Source organism: Oculina patagonica, chromosome 3, assembly GCF_052425735.1.
Source record: "Oculina patagonica isolate OP01 chromosome 3, crgOcupat, whole genome shotgun sequence".
In the NCBI taxonomy this organism is placed as follows: domain Eukaryota; kingdom Metazoa; phylum Cnidaria; class Anthozoa; order Scleractinia; family Oculinidae; genus Oculina; species Oculina patagonica.
In genome coordinates this window covers 13,600,096-13,619,199 of record NC_135760.1, presented here as the reverse complement: position 1 = coordinate 13,619,199, position 19,104 = coordinate 13,600,096, and the positions used below count along the sequence as shown (strand labels likewise).

General features: G+C 39.7%; 1 protein-coding gene, 1 long non-coding RNA gene and 2 pseudogenes across 4 annotated transcripts in view; 1 reads left to right on the top strand and 3 right to left on the bottom strand.

The window, feature by feature from the left end:
- Positions 1–19,104, top strand: part of LOC144646806 (uncharacterized) — a 153,586-nt gene that overhangs the window by 87,443 nt on the left and 47,039 nt on the right. The window lies entirely within an intron of this gene.
- On the bottom strand, positions 472–8,187 carry LOC144646734 (protein dispatched homolog 1-like; annotated as a pseudogene). Its single transcript, XR_013569473.1, has 4 exons — positions 7,877–8,187; positions 5,458–5,590; positions 2,303–5,012; positions 472–1,913 (listed from the first exon to the last, which is right to left on the bottom strand). The product of XR_013569473.1 is annotated as a protein dispatched homolog 1-like (transcript).
- Positions 7,471–19,104, bottom strand: part of LOC144646781 (2-methoxy-6-polyprenyl-1,4-benzoquinol methylase, mitochondrial-like) — a 120,745-nt gene continuing 109,111 nt past the window's right edge. The window contains exon 8 of the transcript XR_013569477.1: positions 7,471–7,483. The gene's annotated coding sequence lies outside the window, so the exon portion shown is untranslated. The remainder of the gene's footprint in view (positions 7,484–19,104) is intronic.
- Positions 13,124–18,906, bottom strand: LOC144645853 (protein dispatched homolog 1-like; annotated as a pseudogene). The gene is made up of 4 exons (XR_013569343.1): positions 18,855–18,906; positions 17,149–17,281; positions 13,959–16,676; positions 13,124–13,420 (listed from the first exon to the last, which is right to left on the bottom strand). The product of XR_013569343.1 is annotated as a protein dispatched homolog 1-like (transcript).

Here is a 19,104-nt window from a genome sequence, read left to right as displayed (position 1 = left end):
CCAAATTTAAGCTTAGGAAAGCTCATGCACAGTCCGCCTTGCACAAGACTATCATCAGCATATTTTCCTTCAAGCAGGAAAACAGAGTCGAAATATTTTTCTTTCAAAATTTTGACTATCGCCCCCAAAATGCCTGGCCAGAACAAAACAACATGAGCATTATAAAAACTACCGAGAGATCATATTTACACAGTGAAATAAAATTTAAAGGAGCTCTGTCACAAGGAATTCGCAGACTTTTGGTCTTAACTGTTCTGAAATTAGTGGCAGGCAACTTAAAGCACGAAAAACATTATCTTTGAACATCTAAAGGAAGATATAACCTTAACTTGCGGATGGAAATCAAGCTTCAGCTACAAGTGTCAACTGAAACAACTTGAAAAGATAAGCCTTAATTTTTTAAGTTGCAATCCATTTTCATCAATCTCTAGAAATAGTGTAAGCTTGCTTAACTTTGCTGCCAACGATATTTTTGAATTTTCAAACGAGCACAAGATGAAACTTAATCCTTCTAAATGCAACGAAATGTTAATCAATTTTACGAGTAACCATAATTTTGTAATTAACCCTATTATACTTGGAAATAACGTAATCGAACGAACCTCAACATACAAACTCCTTAACTCCTTGGAGTTTACATCAGCAGCGACTTAAAATGGGACTACCACATAGACTATATTGTTAAAAAAGCGAACAAAAGACTCTTTTCCCTAAGGATACTAAAGCAATGCGGTGCCACGCCGGTAGCATTAGCCAAAGTATTTGTTACAATAGTGCGTCCTATTTTAGAATATGCCGCCCCTGTCTGGCAGAACATTCCTGACTTTTTAGATAAGAATATTGAGAGAGTCCAGAAGAGAGCCATGTTTATTATTTGCCCTTCCCTCGACTATACTGGAGGCATTACGGCTGCTCGGCCTCACTTCTTTGAGAGAACGGCGCCAACATCTTTGCCGGAAGTATGTCTGTAAACTTCAGGATGTAAATAGCCCTCTTCATTTTCTTTTGCCTCGACGTGAGGAGATTGTACACAACTACGATTTAAGATCCGGCACAAGTCGTAGCACCATCAAGTCTTGCAGAACGAAGCGTTCTCAGGACTTCGTCACTTCTCGCTATTAATCTTGAACTAGCTTTTTCATAATAGAGCCTTATATTGTATATATATAATTGTAATTAATAGTTTACATTTTTTTACCTTGTATTTTACTCTGGAATTCAGTTTTTTACTGCAATGAGTTTTATTAAACATTACATTACATTATTTAGGAGTTGTCCCGGCGGCAGGCAAATGCCCGGCCCCCGGGCGGGGATAAATTCAAAATGTCCCCCCCCCCCCCTTACGCCAGGGATTAATACTTGAGCAAATGATACCCGACTAATGCACAAAGGGAAAATGCACTACTGGAATCGACTGATGCATAACATTGCAGTAAAAAATGGACACTAGCCTTCATATGTCTCTAAATAAACATGCATGATCCAGCGATGCGAATTAAGTAGGTAGACAAATAGTGTGCAAGTAAATGTCCCACTGTTTCTTCCAATGCCGGCATGGCATATAAGACCTCAGTGCAAAGCACTTAAAATACTTCTTTATTAACTTCAGAGGTGGGTAGTTATCTCATTTTCTTGTTCTGGAAGCAGATCACTGACAGCGTCTACATCCAAGTTGGAAATGATCTCGCTCTTTGTTGCTGGTTCCTTGGAGTCCACTGGCTTCACTCTGCACGGACCACGCTTCCGGAACAGATGACTGATGTTTAGCTGACCAAAATCTTCCCTTGGACCAATCACAGTGCAGATTGATAAAAATCCAAAGGTGGAATAAAGCCAGCTAAAGACCATGACCAACATCAGGAACTGCCCAAGCTGAAAGTACGCCAATACTGTCGCTGGCATCATCATCAATCCTAAATATAAAAAAAGATACAGATGTTTTGAATCTCAACGAAATTTTTGAAGTTGGCTTTTACAAACCGTGGAGGAGTTGAATTCGGGACGATCTCTCTAGTGACAGGGAGTAAGATTTGACCCAGATTTGAACCCGGGACCTCCGGATTACAAGTCCAGCGCCCTAACCACTACTAGGCCACACGGCCTCCTCCGACATGTAACAAGTAGACTATCTCTGCTCGTAAGGTCTTGACGCCTGGACCATCTGCCATTGATAATAATGTTACATGAATTTGGCAGAATAGGAAGAAAACAAGACTGGTTGCCAATCTAAGGTCACCAGGTTATGGGACTCGCATCTAAGACGTCCCGATTAAAATCTTGCCATGAAAAGAAATGCCCTTACCTGTGAGAAATGTGGTCATCGCTGCCATGGTGATGGCAGATCCAATATGCACCAGTGAGTAACGCACTCTGCTGTCTCTCTGGCTTTTGTCTGGAGCAAGTCTGTAAGCCACACCATAATGCATAGTAAAGTCAATAGACAGCCCAACAGCCACAGACATCACAATAGACTCTAAAATATTCAACTGCCATCCTGCTAGCACCAGAGATCCAATGGTTATCGCAATAATTCCAATGATGGTGATGATGGCATAGATACTTATGAAGATGTTCATAGTTGTTAGCAACATGACTGCAAAAGACACAGCAACAGATATTCCCAAGGAAGAGTACGTTCCATCAGACAGGCCAATTTGGAGAGCATAGAAGTCAAGGCCCCAGCATCCTGCCCAGCCGTTTTGCAGTCCTCTCGGAGCTTCGGCCATTTCTGTGTCAACCCACGAACTCACTTTCTTCCAGAAACCATCCATAGCAGTAAAGTTAGTTGAGAATTGTTGATTTGTAATTATTACCATGCGAAAACCTTTTACATTTTCCAGATCATTAAATAAAACGCCTGTTGTTACCCGTCTTGAAGCAAGTTTAACACACTTTTCAGCAACATTTGCTGGGAAAGGAAATGAAGCATTGACCCCACAACAAGGAGTCTGTTTTGAGGTACACATGTCAATGAATGTCTCCATGGGACATCGACCGTCACCGAATGCTTCAAAAAACGATTGTTTTTCAACAGATTGACATAAGGAACGAAGGAATGTTTGGCCGGCGGGAGTAAAAAGGTCACCAAAGTTGTCATCAAATTCAAGAGTTCCTTTGTCGTCTGGGTTTAAGTGGTTGCCATTATCTGTAGGTTTAATCCCCCAGAACAGCTCTACCCACAAGCCACTGGACTGCTGTTCAAATCTGAAATAGCTTTTGTAGTTTAAGTAGTAGTTTTCCAGTGGATGAGATGAAGCAAACATTTGGAAATCCTTGGTGTTCGGTAACTGTAAACCAGGTTTTATAAAATTAACACAGAGAAATCCAGCTGTAAGGCAAACTAACAGGGCTATCCACAGCCAGTGCAACTTAATGACTGCTTTTGGTAACCAGTCCTCAAAGATTTTTTCCCTCATTCTTCCGACAAAGGTTGTTGCTGACACTAAGAGAGTGCAAGGAAAATCGATAATCTGCAGGATACAAAAGCTTGTTTCCTTTTGAGCAGTATGGCTGTTCATTGGTATATCTGCTTTCCTGTTTTCTGACATGTCTTGTGATGTTGGTGCTGCGAGTTTAGGCTCGGTCTCCTTCTGATCAGCTTTCAACTCTGCTAGTGACACAGCATCCAGGCTCTGACCACCGGTGTACTTCAACACCCACTTCTCATGCAAAGCTACACAGGCTGGGAAATATGTTATCATTAGCAGGTAGTTGGTTAAGATGGATGTGGCAGCAAATATTCCAAACAGTCTAATGGCAGTTATGGTAGAAGAGGCTCCTGCAAAGAATGCTGATGCTGTTGTCAAGCTTGTAACAAGCATGGAGACTGCAGCATAACGCAAGGTCTTCAATGACAACTGCATGATGTTTGCATTGGGATAAGCTACCCGTGTCTGTCTCCATATGTCATAGTATACAAAGGCATCATCTGCCCCTATACCCACCAAAAACACCAATGTGGTAACATTCAGAAATGGAAAAAAGTCAAGTTTGAAAACTGTGGTGTAAAGAAAATATGACAGTCCCAAGGCATAAATAATGCAAAAAAGACCACAGAATGTAAGAATGAAGGAACCCAAGAAAAACCACATGATTAAGAAAACAATAATCATGGCCAGAGCAGGAAAGATAACTTCAGCAAGGAGCTTTTTGCTGAATTGGTCGTACTTGTAGCCAGAAAACTTGAACGAAGCAAATTCTACACCTGCTTTTCCAGGGATGCCTTTTTTTAACTGTCCGTTGTATAGTTCGTCGTATACAAGGTCACGATATGAATATCGCGGGAGGGCCGGAAGGGATACTGTATATTTCAAAAACATATCATTAGATGTACTCATCTCATTGTCTACAAGATAATAGAATATGTTGTACACTGCATTGTATTTGGTGCACTCTACAGGGACATTGGTACAATTAGAACTGCCTGATGCATTCACCACTGAGGTTGAAGGACCACAGTTACTCAGAGTTTGGTCTGAAAAGTAGGATGAGCAGTTGACTAACAAATTCTTCACCATCGAAACATCATCATCGGTTATATCCTGACATTTTTTACGGTTGTTAAGTAGTGCGACGTAATTTCCAAGAGACCAGCTTGCGGAACACTGCTTATTACCGGTCTTCTCATCAAAGGTTCCAGAACAGAATTCGGTAAAATATGAGCTAGCACTGAGAATGTCAGTCTCCATGGCGCAAGCTGTTTTTAGTTTGTTTGCATTAAACATGGTTTCCTTGGGATTAGAAGACTCGAAAACAAATATCATGTTCGTACTCCAGATAAAATAAGAATCAAATGGAGGATCTAGAGTATCTTCACCTGATCGCCGTGTTCGCTGTCTGTGCAAGGACAAATCGTTTTCTTGCTTCTGAGTCACGCTGACTGTTTCACCTTGTGTACCTTGCGGTGAGGTGTAGGGAAGTTGTGTCAATATACGTTTCTGGTGATATTCGTTACGAAAGTTTTGTAATGTCACTATCTCATCACTTAGTTTCGTGCCTCTCGGCTCAAACCCCTAGAATAATATGAAAAGTGAGAAAATTAAATAAGTATCCCCTGAATATTTGATTTATATCAACATTGATTTAAGTTGTTCAAACAGCTGGCCAGGCTAATCCAAAAAAAGTACAGCCAAACTCGAGGTCAGTATAACAAGTTACGTTTAAAGTTCCTAAGGTGCTTATCCCCCCTCCCCCAACACGTCTACTCTCGTTAAACGTATAGGTTCGATGAAGAAATCTGGCCCTGGTATAAATAAGCCGCTTACAATGACATTGAATGCCAGTTTCACCCCAACCCGGGGGAATTAAAACCTTGGCATCTTAAGAAATATAGGCTTTGAATCAAACTCTCCGAAGGAATTGGAGTATAAAAGTGGAAAGAAGAAGAAAAATGGAAAGAAAGGTGGATTTTTTTCATGGAGGATTTGTTTCTGGCAGTTACACAAATTAAAAACCAACCTTTATAGGGTTTTTAAAGTCAGGCAATGGCGGTGCGCCCAACGACGGTACAATTGACAGCATTGTTACAAATATGACGGTCAGCGGAATCAGAATGGCCAGGCACAGTGCTATCGCGTCATGCTTTGTAAACCTACACAAGAAATAAACATTTAACATAAGCGAGGGTTTTTGAAAAGAATTAACTGTAAAGCCGTGCTCCTCATTAAAATGGTGGAATTTTAACTGTATTTTTGGCAAGCCCAGACCTTTCTAGCGGAGCTCCACCGGCCCGAAGGGTCGCAGAGCGGAGTCACATAGCCATAGAAATAGGAGAACCATGCATTTGATTTTTCATGGTCATCATGCCTAGCGGCATGGTTCGCGGGCGCGTACGCTCTAGGTACGTGCGATGACGTCGCGCAACACGGCGACCATGCATCTTTGATATTGGATATCCATGTAATGGTTAATTGACAGCTGTTAAAACAAGGTATCCGCTGAACAGTATCACATGACTGACCAGGTAATGGTTTTCCATTGACTTCGGTGATGAGATATGTTTGAAAAAAAATACTTTCCTAAAGAAGTTATGCTGAACAGGTTGTCGGGTCGACCGACAATTTCTCACGGATTAACATGCATTACTTACAATTTGATTCTTCCGACGAAACTTTCCCATCATATATTTTATAGCGTTTTAATTTGTTCAAAATAACACAACGTTATTTGTTTCGATTTTCATTTTTAAGACAGCCAAATTGATAAACTTTGCACTTGTCATCTTTTTGTGGAAAAATTTACTCTGTATGGCTTGAAATTCAGAAAATATCGAACCATAATTCATTATAAGGATTATATAAATGTAAAAGATTTCAGAAACAGGTGTAAATTAAACATGATCCATATTGTTTTACGAAATGGTAATTTCCATTTACTTGTTCGAAATATACTGACATGGCGGACATGGCGGGGGCAAAAACCTCCAGCAAATGAATGCTTGGTAGGTCAAATATTGAGCTGAAATGAATTCCAGTTTCTAAATACACATCATGATATGCTCGGAGGTATTTAGTTTACGTAATTTGAAATATTTCGAGATGAGTTCTGATCTGAGATGAGATGAAACGTGATCATGAAGTGACGTTGATTGATTTTTCTGTTCCGCTTTCGATAAAAAATTTCCATCTGTATTCATAGTTTTCCTCGACACGCAAACCATACTGAGTAATACAGGTAATCTGTGAATAACTTGTAAGACCGAAATGTAAGACCGAAAGGGAGAGAGAGACCCTGGGAACGAGGTTGCACCAAATGGTGAACCCACATTAAAATCTCACTACCATATATGGTATAACTACACGTCATTTGAAGTCATTAGACATAACTCACAGTCCTCCCACCTCTCTCTCCTCCACAGAGGCTCATTGCTCCACGCGCTTTCTTTTCTTGTTGTCACCTATTCCCGTGATCGTGAAAAGAGGCCTCTCCGGAGGACAGAGAGGTTCTCCACTTTATGATTAGAATTAAAACTCGTGGAAACGAAGCAAAATCGGAATTTAAGTGTGAGAACGCACGAGGACAAAAGACTCCAGAAAACCGATAAAAATAAAACCAAAGAAAACAACCAGCTGCTTCCACGAGCCAAATTTTCAAAGTGCTTCGGCCTTTCTTGGACGGTCTTTCTTTTATAAAATAATGTGTGCAGTCGCCAGGTGATTCAATAGTCATCAAACATGAGACTGTAATGAATTGTCGCGCCATCCCCCAGCACAAATCTCTGCCATCTCTCGCCACGAAAGAAAACGTTCTTAACACAGCACAGAAGACTTGGAAGTAAAAAAGTAAATTTAATATTCAAACATGAGAGCGAATTGCAAAACATGTCACGTATGAGACATTAATTCCACGGACATCCGTCACAAGCATTGAACATTGTCAACATTGGACGCGTTCACTTTCTGCAAGAAAATGTTTATGAACTGACAAAGCAAACGCACTGTACTGGATAAAGTTTGTTATTGACACGGAAACATCTAATAAAAAAGAGCGCCAAGTCTTTACGGAAGCCCTTGCCTTCAACAAAGCGGTGTTCTATTTCCAAAGTGAAACGCACAATTTATCTCAGTCTGAGCTGAAATGTCAACAAACGAAAAATCGACCAAACGGATAAATTTCTTCATGAAATAAAAGGTATCAAATCGGAACATGGAACTGCGCTTTATAAAAGCTTCGATTACTTCATTTTTAAGCGCTCAATTTCGAAGTCTGTAAAATATCGATATCGTGTATTTTAAAACAAACATTTGAAACATGCGAAGGTCGCAAGTGCACTTGAATAATGGAAAACTTGTTCTACACTTGGCAGGCGAAATAACTTACAATTTGAATTGATTAAAAAAAAACGAAAAAAGCATGTTTACTGCTAATATTATTTTACCTGACTTGACGATTTCTCCGCACAAACTATTCCAGCCATTGTTACCTTCTGTAGCTGTAAGTGGATACTCAGAAATGCGCTTATTCAGATCTACATTCTATGTTATTCCTCGGACAATTTACTAAGCAGTGAACTGATGATATTCTTAGAAATTGCCTGCAATATTAACAGGAGCTGGTTGTGCTAAATTTGGGAACAATATGGACCTTAGTATGGATCCCGAAGTGGTCAAATGCGGAACAGCTTTCAGTCAAAGTGCCAGGTGCCACACAATCCCGACTGCATGAATTAAGCAAGACAGACGTGACTAACTTAAAAGGGCATATCATGACGTGACTAACTTAAGTACACAAAGCAGGAGTTTCTGCCCGGCGACGGGTTTTTTTTTTTTTTAAGAAAGGGAGAGAAGGGAGGGGGGGAGGGAGGGTATGATTTCAGGTTAGAGTTTCTGAGGCACTTCAATATCGCAGTTAAATCGGTTTTAATTTCTCGATCAATTAAAAACAACGTGACTAACTAAGTACATAGAGCTGAGCGGGAGTCAAACTGATCTAATTTTTGGCCGATGAAAATTTCGTGTCATACTTAAGTTTGACTTCTTTTCAAGACCTTTTGAGGGGAGGCTTATTTAGGGGGGGGGGGGGGTGGGGGCTTGTTTCAAATAATTTTAGTTGGAGCACATATAAAAGAATTAAAGTAGAGTTTTTTACACAGCACAGAAGAGTTGGAAGTAAAAATGAGTAAATTTAATATTCAAACATGAGAGTGAACTGGAAGACATGTCACGCATAACTGACGCATACGTGACATTAAATCCACTTACATCCGTCACACGCATTGCACTGCGCGTTCGCTTTCCGTGACGAAGCAAACGAACTGTACTCTGGCTTAAATTTGTTTTTGACGCGGAGTGACCGAGTCATTTAATGTTAAAAAGAGTAAGCGTCAAGCGTCTTGCCTTCAACACAGTGATTTTCTGTTTCCAAAGTGAAACTGGAATCTTTCGCAGAGTCGTACAATTTCCCGGGGGGGGGGGGGCACTCCCCTATATGGCCTATACGGAGACGTGCCGCTGGATAGGGTATGGTTTTTGACTCCTCCGGCCCTGTTAACAGGGTATATAATTTCAAGCTCTTCTGTCCTAAACAGGGCCTGAAGCTGTCCTAGACAGGGTATGGATGCAAGACTGTCGTCCATGTATTTACATTGTTTTCGCTTTCGCTTCAATAAAAAGCATTATTTTATTTGGTGGGATCGACGTTTTCGCATTTCAATGCGTTAAACATCGCGTACAGGACGCAATCGCAATAAAGCGAAAAAGATTGTTGATGTTGTCCTTTGTCCTAAATGGGGTCTTAAAATAGGGGGTGTTGTCCTACACAGGGTAAGCATTTTAAGTTTTTATTGTCCTAAACAGGGTCAGGTTTTCAAACCCCCAGCGGCACCCCTATACCTAAACTTAGGTCAAGTACCCACCCCGGGTACAATTTATCTCAGTCTGAGCTTTAGTGTCAACAAACGGTCAATCGATGAAATATAAAGAATCAAATCGGAACACATGGAACTGTGCTTTGTAAAAGCTTTCATTTCTTCGCCTTTAAGAGGTCAATTTCAAAGTCTGTTAATTGTCGATATCGTGAATATTAAACTTTATTGACCCAAACATGCGAAGGCCGCAAGTATACACTTGAACATAGTAATCGGCTATGACTGGAATAATGGTAAAATTGTTCTACACTTGGCAGTCAAAATAATACAATTTGTATTGATTATTAAAACACGAAACAACAAGTCCAGTGATACCCCACTCGCACTTCCTTACGTATGGTTACTGCTAATATTATTTTACCTGACTTGACGATTTCTCCAACAAACTATTCCAGCATGAGTTTCTGAGGTATTTTAAAAGAGCAGTCAATGATGTTTTATTTTGATGTGATTGACTTATAAGTACACAGAGCAGGAGTTTCTCAGGCACTTTAATGTCGCCGATTAATTTCTCGATCAATTATTAAAAACAACGTGACCAACTTAGTACACAGAGCCGACCAGGAGTTTCTATATCTGGCTTAATTTTTTGGTCGATTAAAAAACGACATGACTACCTTAAGTACACAGTAGCAGGAGTTTCTCAGGCACTTTCCAAAGGAACTTACACCGTGAAAATTTCTCTACGTGACATACTCAAGTTTAACTTCTTTCAAGACCTTTTGAGGGGGTACTAGAGTTGATGGGGGGACGTATTTCAAACAATTTTAGTTATAGTATATATAAAAGAAATAACACATTTTCACAAAATAATAATTATAAAACGGTAAATGTGGTGGATGGATAACTTAAAAACATAAATATACCTTGTTTTCTTGTTAATGCAGTTGTCATTATCAATCATCTAGGAAAGCTTGGAGCTTAATAGAGGGAGGGAGTTTTCAAAAAAGTTTAACAACCGGAAGGGGGCTTAATTAGAGTTATTAAAAGATGGCCGATTTTGTGTTTATCGAGCCCAGATAACAGCTAAATAGTATTCTTGTTTCTGCAGCTTCATACAAGGAAAGATTGCCTGTGTTGGGGTCTTGGGGAGGAGAAACAGACCCCACTCGTCTGAAAAATGGTTACAAGAAAAGCTGGCTTAATAGGGCTTTTAGTAGTATAGTAGGCACCCGTAAGACCCCTTTGGGCAGGAATCCATTAACTGGGTGACGTCAAAAGCTTTTATCTTGATCTCATGAATAAAATGCGGAGTAACCAGTTGGACAGGTTTGTCATGTTCTATTTTTATCATGGTTGGTATAACCGGTTTGACAGGCTTCATTTTATATTTGGGTCAATGATGTCATAGTAGAGGATTAATGTGGATAAATCTGCTCATTTAATCTTGTTATATTGGTGAACTGCACTGTCTAAGTCCATGGGTTGTTCCTGGACAATCTTAGAATTACGAACATCCTCGCAAAAAGAGTCAATATCTAAGGTGCGCAGTTTTCGGGAGCTGATAACTTTTTTTCTAAATTGAGGTTTCTTGAGAGATAGGTTACACAGCACCACAAGATGGTCAGAGATCATCGGGTCACGGATCTTAATGTTTCTAACAATCTGCTCATTTAATCTTGTTATCAGCAAATCCAGGGTGTGGCCACTTGCATGAGTAGCAGAACAGACGTGTTGTTTAAGATCAAAAGTTTCAAGAATTTCAAAGAACTGCTTAGTGTGGACATTGTGAGAATTTTCCATGTGAAAGTTATTATTGCGCAATAGAGGCTCTTTTTTATTTTGTTGGAAATTACTGAACCATTCAGTGTGTAATTAAACAAAGTTCTTATCGCATAAATTACCTATTGTAAAGTGAAATGGCAACTTGGATAAAGTGAAAGTAAATGAAGAAGCGTTCTCAAGTTGAATACTCGGAAAAAAGATTTTCCGAGTTCCCCCAACGGGAGTCGAACCCATGACCTTGGTCATGGGTCATGGGGTCATGGGTAAGGTCATGGGTTCGACTCCCGTTGGGGGAACTCGGAAAATCTTTTTTCCGAGTATTCAACTTGAGAACGCTTCTTCGTTTACTTTCACTTTATCCAAGTTGCCATTTCACTTTACATTTATCCACATTTATCATTTGGACATATTTGAGCCTGCAGTTGGCAGGACATGTGTCACACATAAGAACCTAGTATATGACCTCGCTCACCACGAGTCTCCCATAGCTCAGTGGTTAGAGCGTCCAACCGGTATTCTGGAAGGTCATGGGTTCGACTCTCGTTGGGGGAACTCGGAAAATCTTTTTTCCGAGTATTCAACTTGAGAACGCTTCTTTATTTACTTTCAAATTACCTATTGCAGACATCATTGTTTTTTAAAAATGATTTTATACTTTAAAAACTTATTCCTAAGTAAAAACTTTTATAAAATTTCTTTCTCCTCGTCCTTTAAAACCACCACCACAATTCTATTGTTAGCCTGCGAGCAGGCTCCCGATCTGATCGACGAACGAAGCGAGCCGAGAAGGGCCTGGGGGAGAAATAAAAAAAATTAAAAATAAAATTCTAACAGGCTCTCTCCTCTTCTCCCCTCCCCCTCCTTTCTCTTCCTACTTTTTTTCACCCAATCCTCGACCAGAGAGCCTGTTCACAGGCTATTCTATTGTTTTCCATCGCCACTACTACACTAACGCACGTGTACGCTTAACTAGTAATTAAAATCCAATTGGGTAATTTTCACTTATTTTCATCATAGTAACAAACGGCGTGAAATCTGGTTTGGCTCTTATAAATACAAATAAAGACCGTCCTAAGACCGTACTTAAAGACTTCAAGGGTGACTTGAGAGAATCATTAATTTAAACACCAGATCTGGAAAACGCGGGGCGACTTCCCTGTTTGTTCGGTTCCAGCGTTCATTTGTGGCAGATAGAGTCGTGATTTCTTTTACGTGTGTAAATATGCGAAGGATATGTACTGGAAGGTATTTACCGTTCTAATATAAACATTGCAATAAAAATCAACAATGTACAGCTGTAAATAAACATGCACGATCCAGCGATGTAAATTTAGGAGTTTAAAATATTATAGTATTAGAAGCATGCAAGTAAATATCCCAGTTTAAAGTCAAATTATTACTTGGCTTTACACTAGAAGCTAAGTTAGTTTCAAGTCAGCACTTGACTCAAGTGCACTTGAAAATCTCAAGTCGCATTTTACACAATCTGGCTTCACACTTGATGACAAAGTAAATTACTTGAGATACAAGCTTTCAATCATCTTAAGAATCGTGACAACGCTGCACGCCGCTTTCATTTGCCTTCCATTTCCTACTGGTCAAGTGCGCTCTCAAGTGTAGTGTAGATCATACTTGGTGGCGTACTTCGGCTTCTTTGAACTAATAAAATTTCCATGGTCACCAGGTAAATTTACGTAAGTACGATTTACTCCTCCACACCCAAAGTAGGTTCCAAGTGCACTTAGATTATACTTATGAGCACTAGTGTGAAGCCAAGTATTAATGAGGCCCTGCCAGGGTAAATGCCGACAAGCGACATGGCCCAAAAAGTAGCGACAGCACATGGATGAAATTGTGACAAACAATAATAGCTCTAGCCAAATTCCGACAAGTGACAAAAATGCCTAGAATGGCCGATGAAACAGCGACACCAAGCATTTTGAAATTCAGACAAGCGACTCGAGGACCCCCCTGGCAGGGCCTCATTAATCACTACCTGTTTCTTTCAATGCCCGAATGACATATTGAAAGACCTCAAGGCACGGCACTTAAAATACTCGAAGTTCTTCTTCTTATGCCATTTTGATGTTCTGAAGGCAGATCACCGACAGCTTCGTCGTCTAAGTTGACAGTCTCATTCTTTGTTCCTTGTTCCTTGGAGTCAACTGGCTGAATTCTGAACGGACCACACTTCTGGAACAGATGACTGATGCTTAGCTGACCAAAATCGTCCCTTGGACCAATCACAGTGCAGATTGATAAGAATCCAAAGGTGGAATGAAGCCAGCTAAAAACCATGACCAACATCTGTCGCAGGCATCATCATCAATCCTGAAAATTGAAAAACGTACAGGTGTTTAAGATGAATATATGCAAGTTTTTTTTAATAGACAGGATCACCTTTGTCGATAAGTATTTTTTAGAAGGAAAGGTGAGAAAAGTGGAGCCAACCCCAGAGTTTTAAGGCCCAGCGATGATTGTATCTGCGGGTTTCATTGTTATATACCTTAAGTGTGATTACTAGCCCTGAGGACACCAAGTTATGTGACTAGCAGTGTGACTAACGTGACGTATGTGACCCAATCAAGCGTTGAAAAAATTGAACTTTGAAGAACCTATATTACAGTGTTAAAAAAAGTTGAGTACATTTTGATTTGAACTGATTCCATTAAACATGTGAGTCAACGCGTAACAAGTAGACTAACTCTGCTGGTAAGGTCCTGAAGGGACCTTGTGCCATTGATAATGTTATACGATCATGAATTTGGCAGAATAGGAAGAGCACAAAACTGATTGCCATTCTAAGGTCACGGGACCTCATCTGAGACGTCCCGATTATAGCTATTGCCATGAAAAGAAACGCCCTTACCTGTGAGAAATGTAGTCACTGCTGCCATAGTGATGGCAAATCCAATATGCACCGGTGAGTAACGCACTCTGCTGACTCTCTGGCTTTTGTCTGGAGCAAGTCTGTAAGCCACACCATAATGAATGGTAAAGTCAATAGACAGCCCAACAGCCACAGACATCACAATAGACTCAAATATGTTCAACTGCCATCCTGCTAGCACCAGAGATCCAATGGTTATCGCAATAATTCCAATGATGGTGATGATGGCATAGATACTGATGAAGATGTTCAGGGTCGTTAGTAACATGACCGCAAATGACACAACAACAGATATTCCCAAGGAAGAGTACGTTCCATCAGACAAGCCAATTTGGAGAGCGTAGGAGTCAAGGCCCCAGCATCCTGCCCAGCCATTTTGCATTCCTCTCGGAGCTTTGGACATTTCTGTGTCAACCCAAGAACTCACTTTCTTCCAGAAACTATCCATAGCAGAAAAATTAGTCGATCGTTCTTGGTTTGTTTGTATCTCCATGCGAAAACCTTTTACATTTCCCAGGGCATCAAATAAAACACCTGTTGTTGCCAATCGTGAATCAAGTTTAACACAGTTTTCAGTAATGTTAGCCGGGAAAGCAAATGAAGCATTGATCCCACAGCAAGGAGTTTGTTCTGAGGTACAAATGTCAATGAATCTTTCTATGGGACATCGACCGCCACTGAATGCTACAAAAAATGACTGTTTTTCAACAGATTGACATAAAGAACGAAGAAATGTTTGGCTATCAGGAGTAAAAAGATCACCAAAGTTGTCATCAAATTCAAGAGTTCCTTTGTCGTCTGGGTTTAAGTGGTTGCCATTGTCTGTAGGTTTAATCCCCCAGATCAGCTCTACCTCCAAGCCACTTACTTGCTGTTCAAATCTCAAAAAGCTTTTGTAGTTTAAGTAGTAGTTTTCCAATGGATGAGATGAAACAAACACTTGAAAATATTTGGCGTTTGGTAACTGCAGACCAGGTTTTACAAAATTAACACAAAGAAATCCAGCTGTAAGGCAAACTAACAAGGCTATCCACAGCCAGTGCAACTTGATGACTGCTTTTGGTAACCAATCCTCAAGATTTTTTTGCTGACTCTTCCGTTAAAGTTTGATGCTGATTCTAAGAGAGAGCAAGGAAAGTCAATAACCTGCAGGATACAGAGGCTTGTTTCCTTTTGAGTGGTATGGCAGTTCACTGGTAAATCTTCTTTCTCGTTTTTTGACATGTCTTGTGCTGTTGGTACAACCTTTTCAGATTTGAACTCCTTCTGATCAGCTTTTACTTCTGTTGGTGACACAACATTCAAGCTCTGACCACCGGTGTACTTCAACACCCACTTCTCATGCAAAGCTACACAGGCTGGGAAATATGTTATCATAAGCAGGTAGTTAGTTAAGATGGATGTGCCAGCAAATATCCCAAACAGTCTAATTGGAGTTACAGTAGAAGAGAATCCTGCAAAGAATGCTGATGCTGTTGTCAAGCTTGTAACAAGCATGGAGACTGCAGCATAACGCAAGGTCTTCAATGTCAACTGCATAATATTTGCATTAGGGTTAGCTGCCCGCGTCTGTCTCCATATGTCATAGTATACAAAGGCATCATCTGCCCCTATACCCACCAAAAACACCAATGTGGTAACATTCAGAAATGGAAAAAAGTCAAGTTTGAACACTGTGGTGTAAAGAAAATATGACAGTCCCAAGGCATAAATAATGGTAAAAAGACCACAGAATGTGAGAATGAAAGAACCCAAGAAAAACCACATGATCACGAAAACAACAATCATGGCCAGAGCAGGAAAATTAACTTCAGCAAGAAGCTTTTCGCTGAAATGGTCGTACCTGAAACCAGAAAACCTGAACGAAGCAAATTCTACACCATCTCTTCCTTGAACGCCTTTTTCTAACTGTCCTTTGTATAAATCATTGTATACAAGGTCACTGTCAACATCTGGCGAAAGGACCGAAAAGGATACTGTATATTTCAAAAACATATCATTAGATGGGCTCATCTCATTGTCTACAAAATAATGGAATATGTTATACACTGCATTGAATTTGGTGCACTTCGCTGGGACATTGTTACACCTTGAACTTGCTGATGCATTCACCACTGAGGTTGACGGATCACAGTCACGTTTCAGAGATTGATCAAAAAAGTAGGATGAGCAGTTGAGTAACAAATTCTTCACCATCGAAACATCATCATCCGTTATATCCTGACAAGATTTACGGTTGTTAAGTAGTGCGACGTAATTTCCAAGAGACCAGCTTGAGGGACACTGCTTTTTACCGGTCTTCTCATCAGCGGCACCACTGTAGCAGTATTTAGTAAAATAGGAGCTAGCACTTAGAATGTCAGTCTCCATAGCGCAAGCGGTTTTTAGTTTGTTTGTAATAAACATGGTTTCCTTGGGATTAGAAGACTCGAAAACAAAGATCATTCTTGGCCTCGTTGGTATTAAATAAGAAGCAAATAGAGGTTCTAGAGTACTTTGAGCTGATCGTCGAGTCCGTTGTCTGAGCAAGGACAGGACATTTTCTTGATTCTGAGTTCCTTGCACTTTTCTTCCTTGTGTATCTTGCGGCGAGATGACGGGAAGTTGTAAAAAAATAGTACGTCCCAGTTCTCTATAATAAAAGTTTTCCAATGTCACTAACTCATCACTTAGCTTCGTGCCTCTTGGCGCAAAACCCTAGAATAATATGAAAAGTGAGAAAATTAAATAAGTATTTTTAGAATATCTGGAGTAATTCATACCCAACCACACTTCAGCTTTTATATATTTTACAAAGGATCTTCTCTCTCTTTTTTCAAAGGCTCTTCAGCACAGGAGTACAGGAATACCATTTCCCTTTATTAACCGTTTTTATATATTTATTTATTTATTTATTCATTTACTTTATTTATTTATTTATTTTGATGTATTTTTTTCACAATGAGCGGACTTCCAAGGTTCGTGGGGGGGGGGGGGTGCGGACGCACTTATCGCACCCCCCCTCCCTACGGGCCTGAATTGTTATTCCCTGAGTTGGGATCTCATTGGGAATACCATGCTTCCAAGAACAGTAGTTTATGATAATTTTTTCTCTGTTAATATGGACACCGAAAACATTAAGATCATTGAAGGATTTGTTTCTGGTGGTATATAGAAATTAAAAACCAACCTTTGTAGGTTTTGCAAAGTCAGGCAATGGCGGCGCGCCCAACGACGGTACAATTGACAGCATTGTTAAAAATATGACGGTCAGCGGAATCAGAATGGCCAGGCACAGTGCTATCGCGTCATGCTTTGTAAACCTACACAGGTAAAAAACGTGTTCTTACAAACTACTTATTTTATGTTTTCAGGTGATTTTAAAAATATTACCTTTAAGGCCGTACTGCTCATTAAAATGGTACAATTTTGAACGTATTTTTCTTGTAAGCCCAGTATTTAGCGTTCTACAAAATAACCTGTATATTATCAAAGCATGGGACCCAAACGATTATGAAGTTTATTAACCGGTGATAAATATTTTTAATGCAGACAGAAGACTTCAGAAACTTGGCCATTGGTCATTTTTAAGATTTTTTCGAGACTTTCCCTTCAGTTTCAAGTCTTTTGCGTTTGTGAACCGAATAAAGTAAACGGTTTACAGAACTTTTCGAAAAATTAATTTTATACGAAGCAGACAGTGCCAGACGGAACGTCGCGATACGTTTTACGGTTCACAACAGAAAGAAGGCAAGGCCGAGAAGTGTATTCATTGTAAACACCAAGTTTTGGTTTATTACAAGAAATTTGGTATTATAACTACAATATTTCGACTTTACTTCAGAGTCATAGTCTTGTGATGTTAATTTTACAAGACTTACAAGAGCAACTTAAATATCTAAGGCGTGTTAATATTACGCCGTTAAAGTATAGAAATATTGGTAATCAGAGAAATCTGAATTGGAATTCTCTGGAGGCTTTGAGTCCTTCATTAATGCCAGGCTTAAGATTCTTAATATGAAACTGTCTTCCAGGAACGCTAAATGTGACCGTTATAAACTGCATTAAGAATATGGTCTCTAAAACTAACACAGGGCGTTGGATGGTCATTAAGACAATCAGACATGTAATCAGGTAGTCCATGAAAGCTGACTAATTCAATAAAAGAATAAAGCGGTTGCAATAAGCAAAATGGTGATACATAGGTTGTTCAGGCCTTGTGGCGTGCTCATGGAGCCTGAAAGCCAAAGAGCAATCTGTTTTGCCTATACTGCCTATATATTGTTAAATACGGCTTGCTGAAAATTAAGTTTCATACCTTTTATTTTTATGGTGTTTATTCAGAAGTTTTAGCGAGACAAAGCCCTTTTTGACAACTTAGCTACAAAAGAGTTTAATCTAGACTTGTTACAAACAGTTTAAGAAGTTCTGGCCGCGGAAAAAAAATTATTTATCACCAGTTCACTTTCGTAATCGATCGGGCGAAACGTTGCCGGAAACCCATTCAAACTTTGATTGACGGAAATCTTAAAAACGTTTCCGCGGCTGTTTTTGATTTCTGGCGTCGGGTATCAATGCAAACGGTGGTATAAATGTAATTTGAAATATTTCGAGATGAGTTCTGATCTAAGGTGAAATGAAACGTGTTCATGAAGTGGCGTTGATTAGTTTTCCTTTCCGCTTTCGATAGAAATTTACCTCTGTATTCGTATTATATTTTTTTTACTTGTAAACTGAGGGCCACAAGTTCATCAGTTTAATTTATACTGTCAAGTGTCACCCTCATATAACGACTTACTACTACTTCTTCATGCTGGGAATGTCTTATAGGCCCAAAATGGAACACTTTCCAGGCTAAAGTAAAAACCATAAATAAAATTGCCAACATCATTTTACCTGACTTGATGATTTCTCCGACAAACTATTCCAGCCATTGTAACCGCCTCTGTAGCTGTAAGTGGATACTCAGGGTGCGTTCTTCAAATCTTGATTCTATGTAACGTCTAAGAAAATCTACTGAGCAGTAAACTATTAGAGATGTTTCGTAATAGAGATGTTTCGCATAATGTCACTCTAAATGCTAATCATCTACTATAAATGAATTTACTAGAATTACCCAGGAGACCAGTTTTGGTCACAAAAGAAC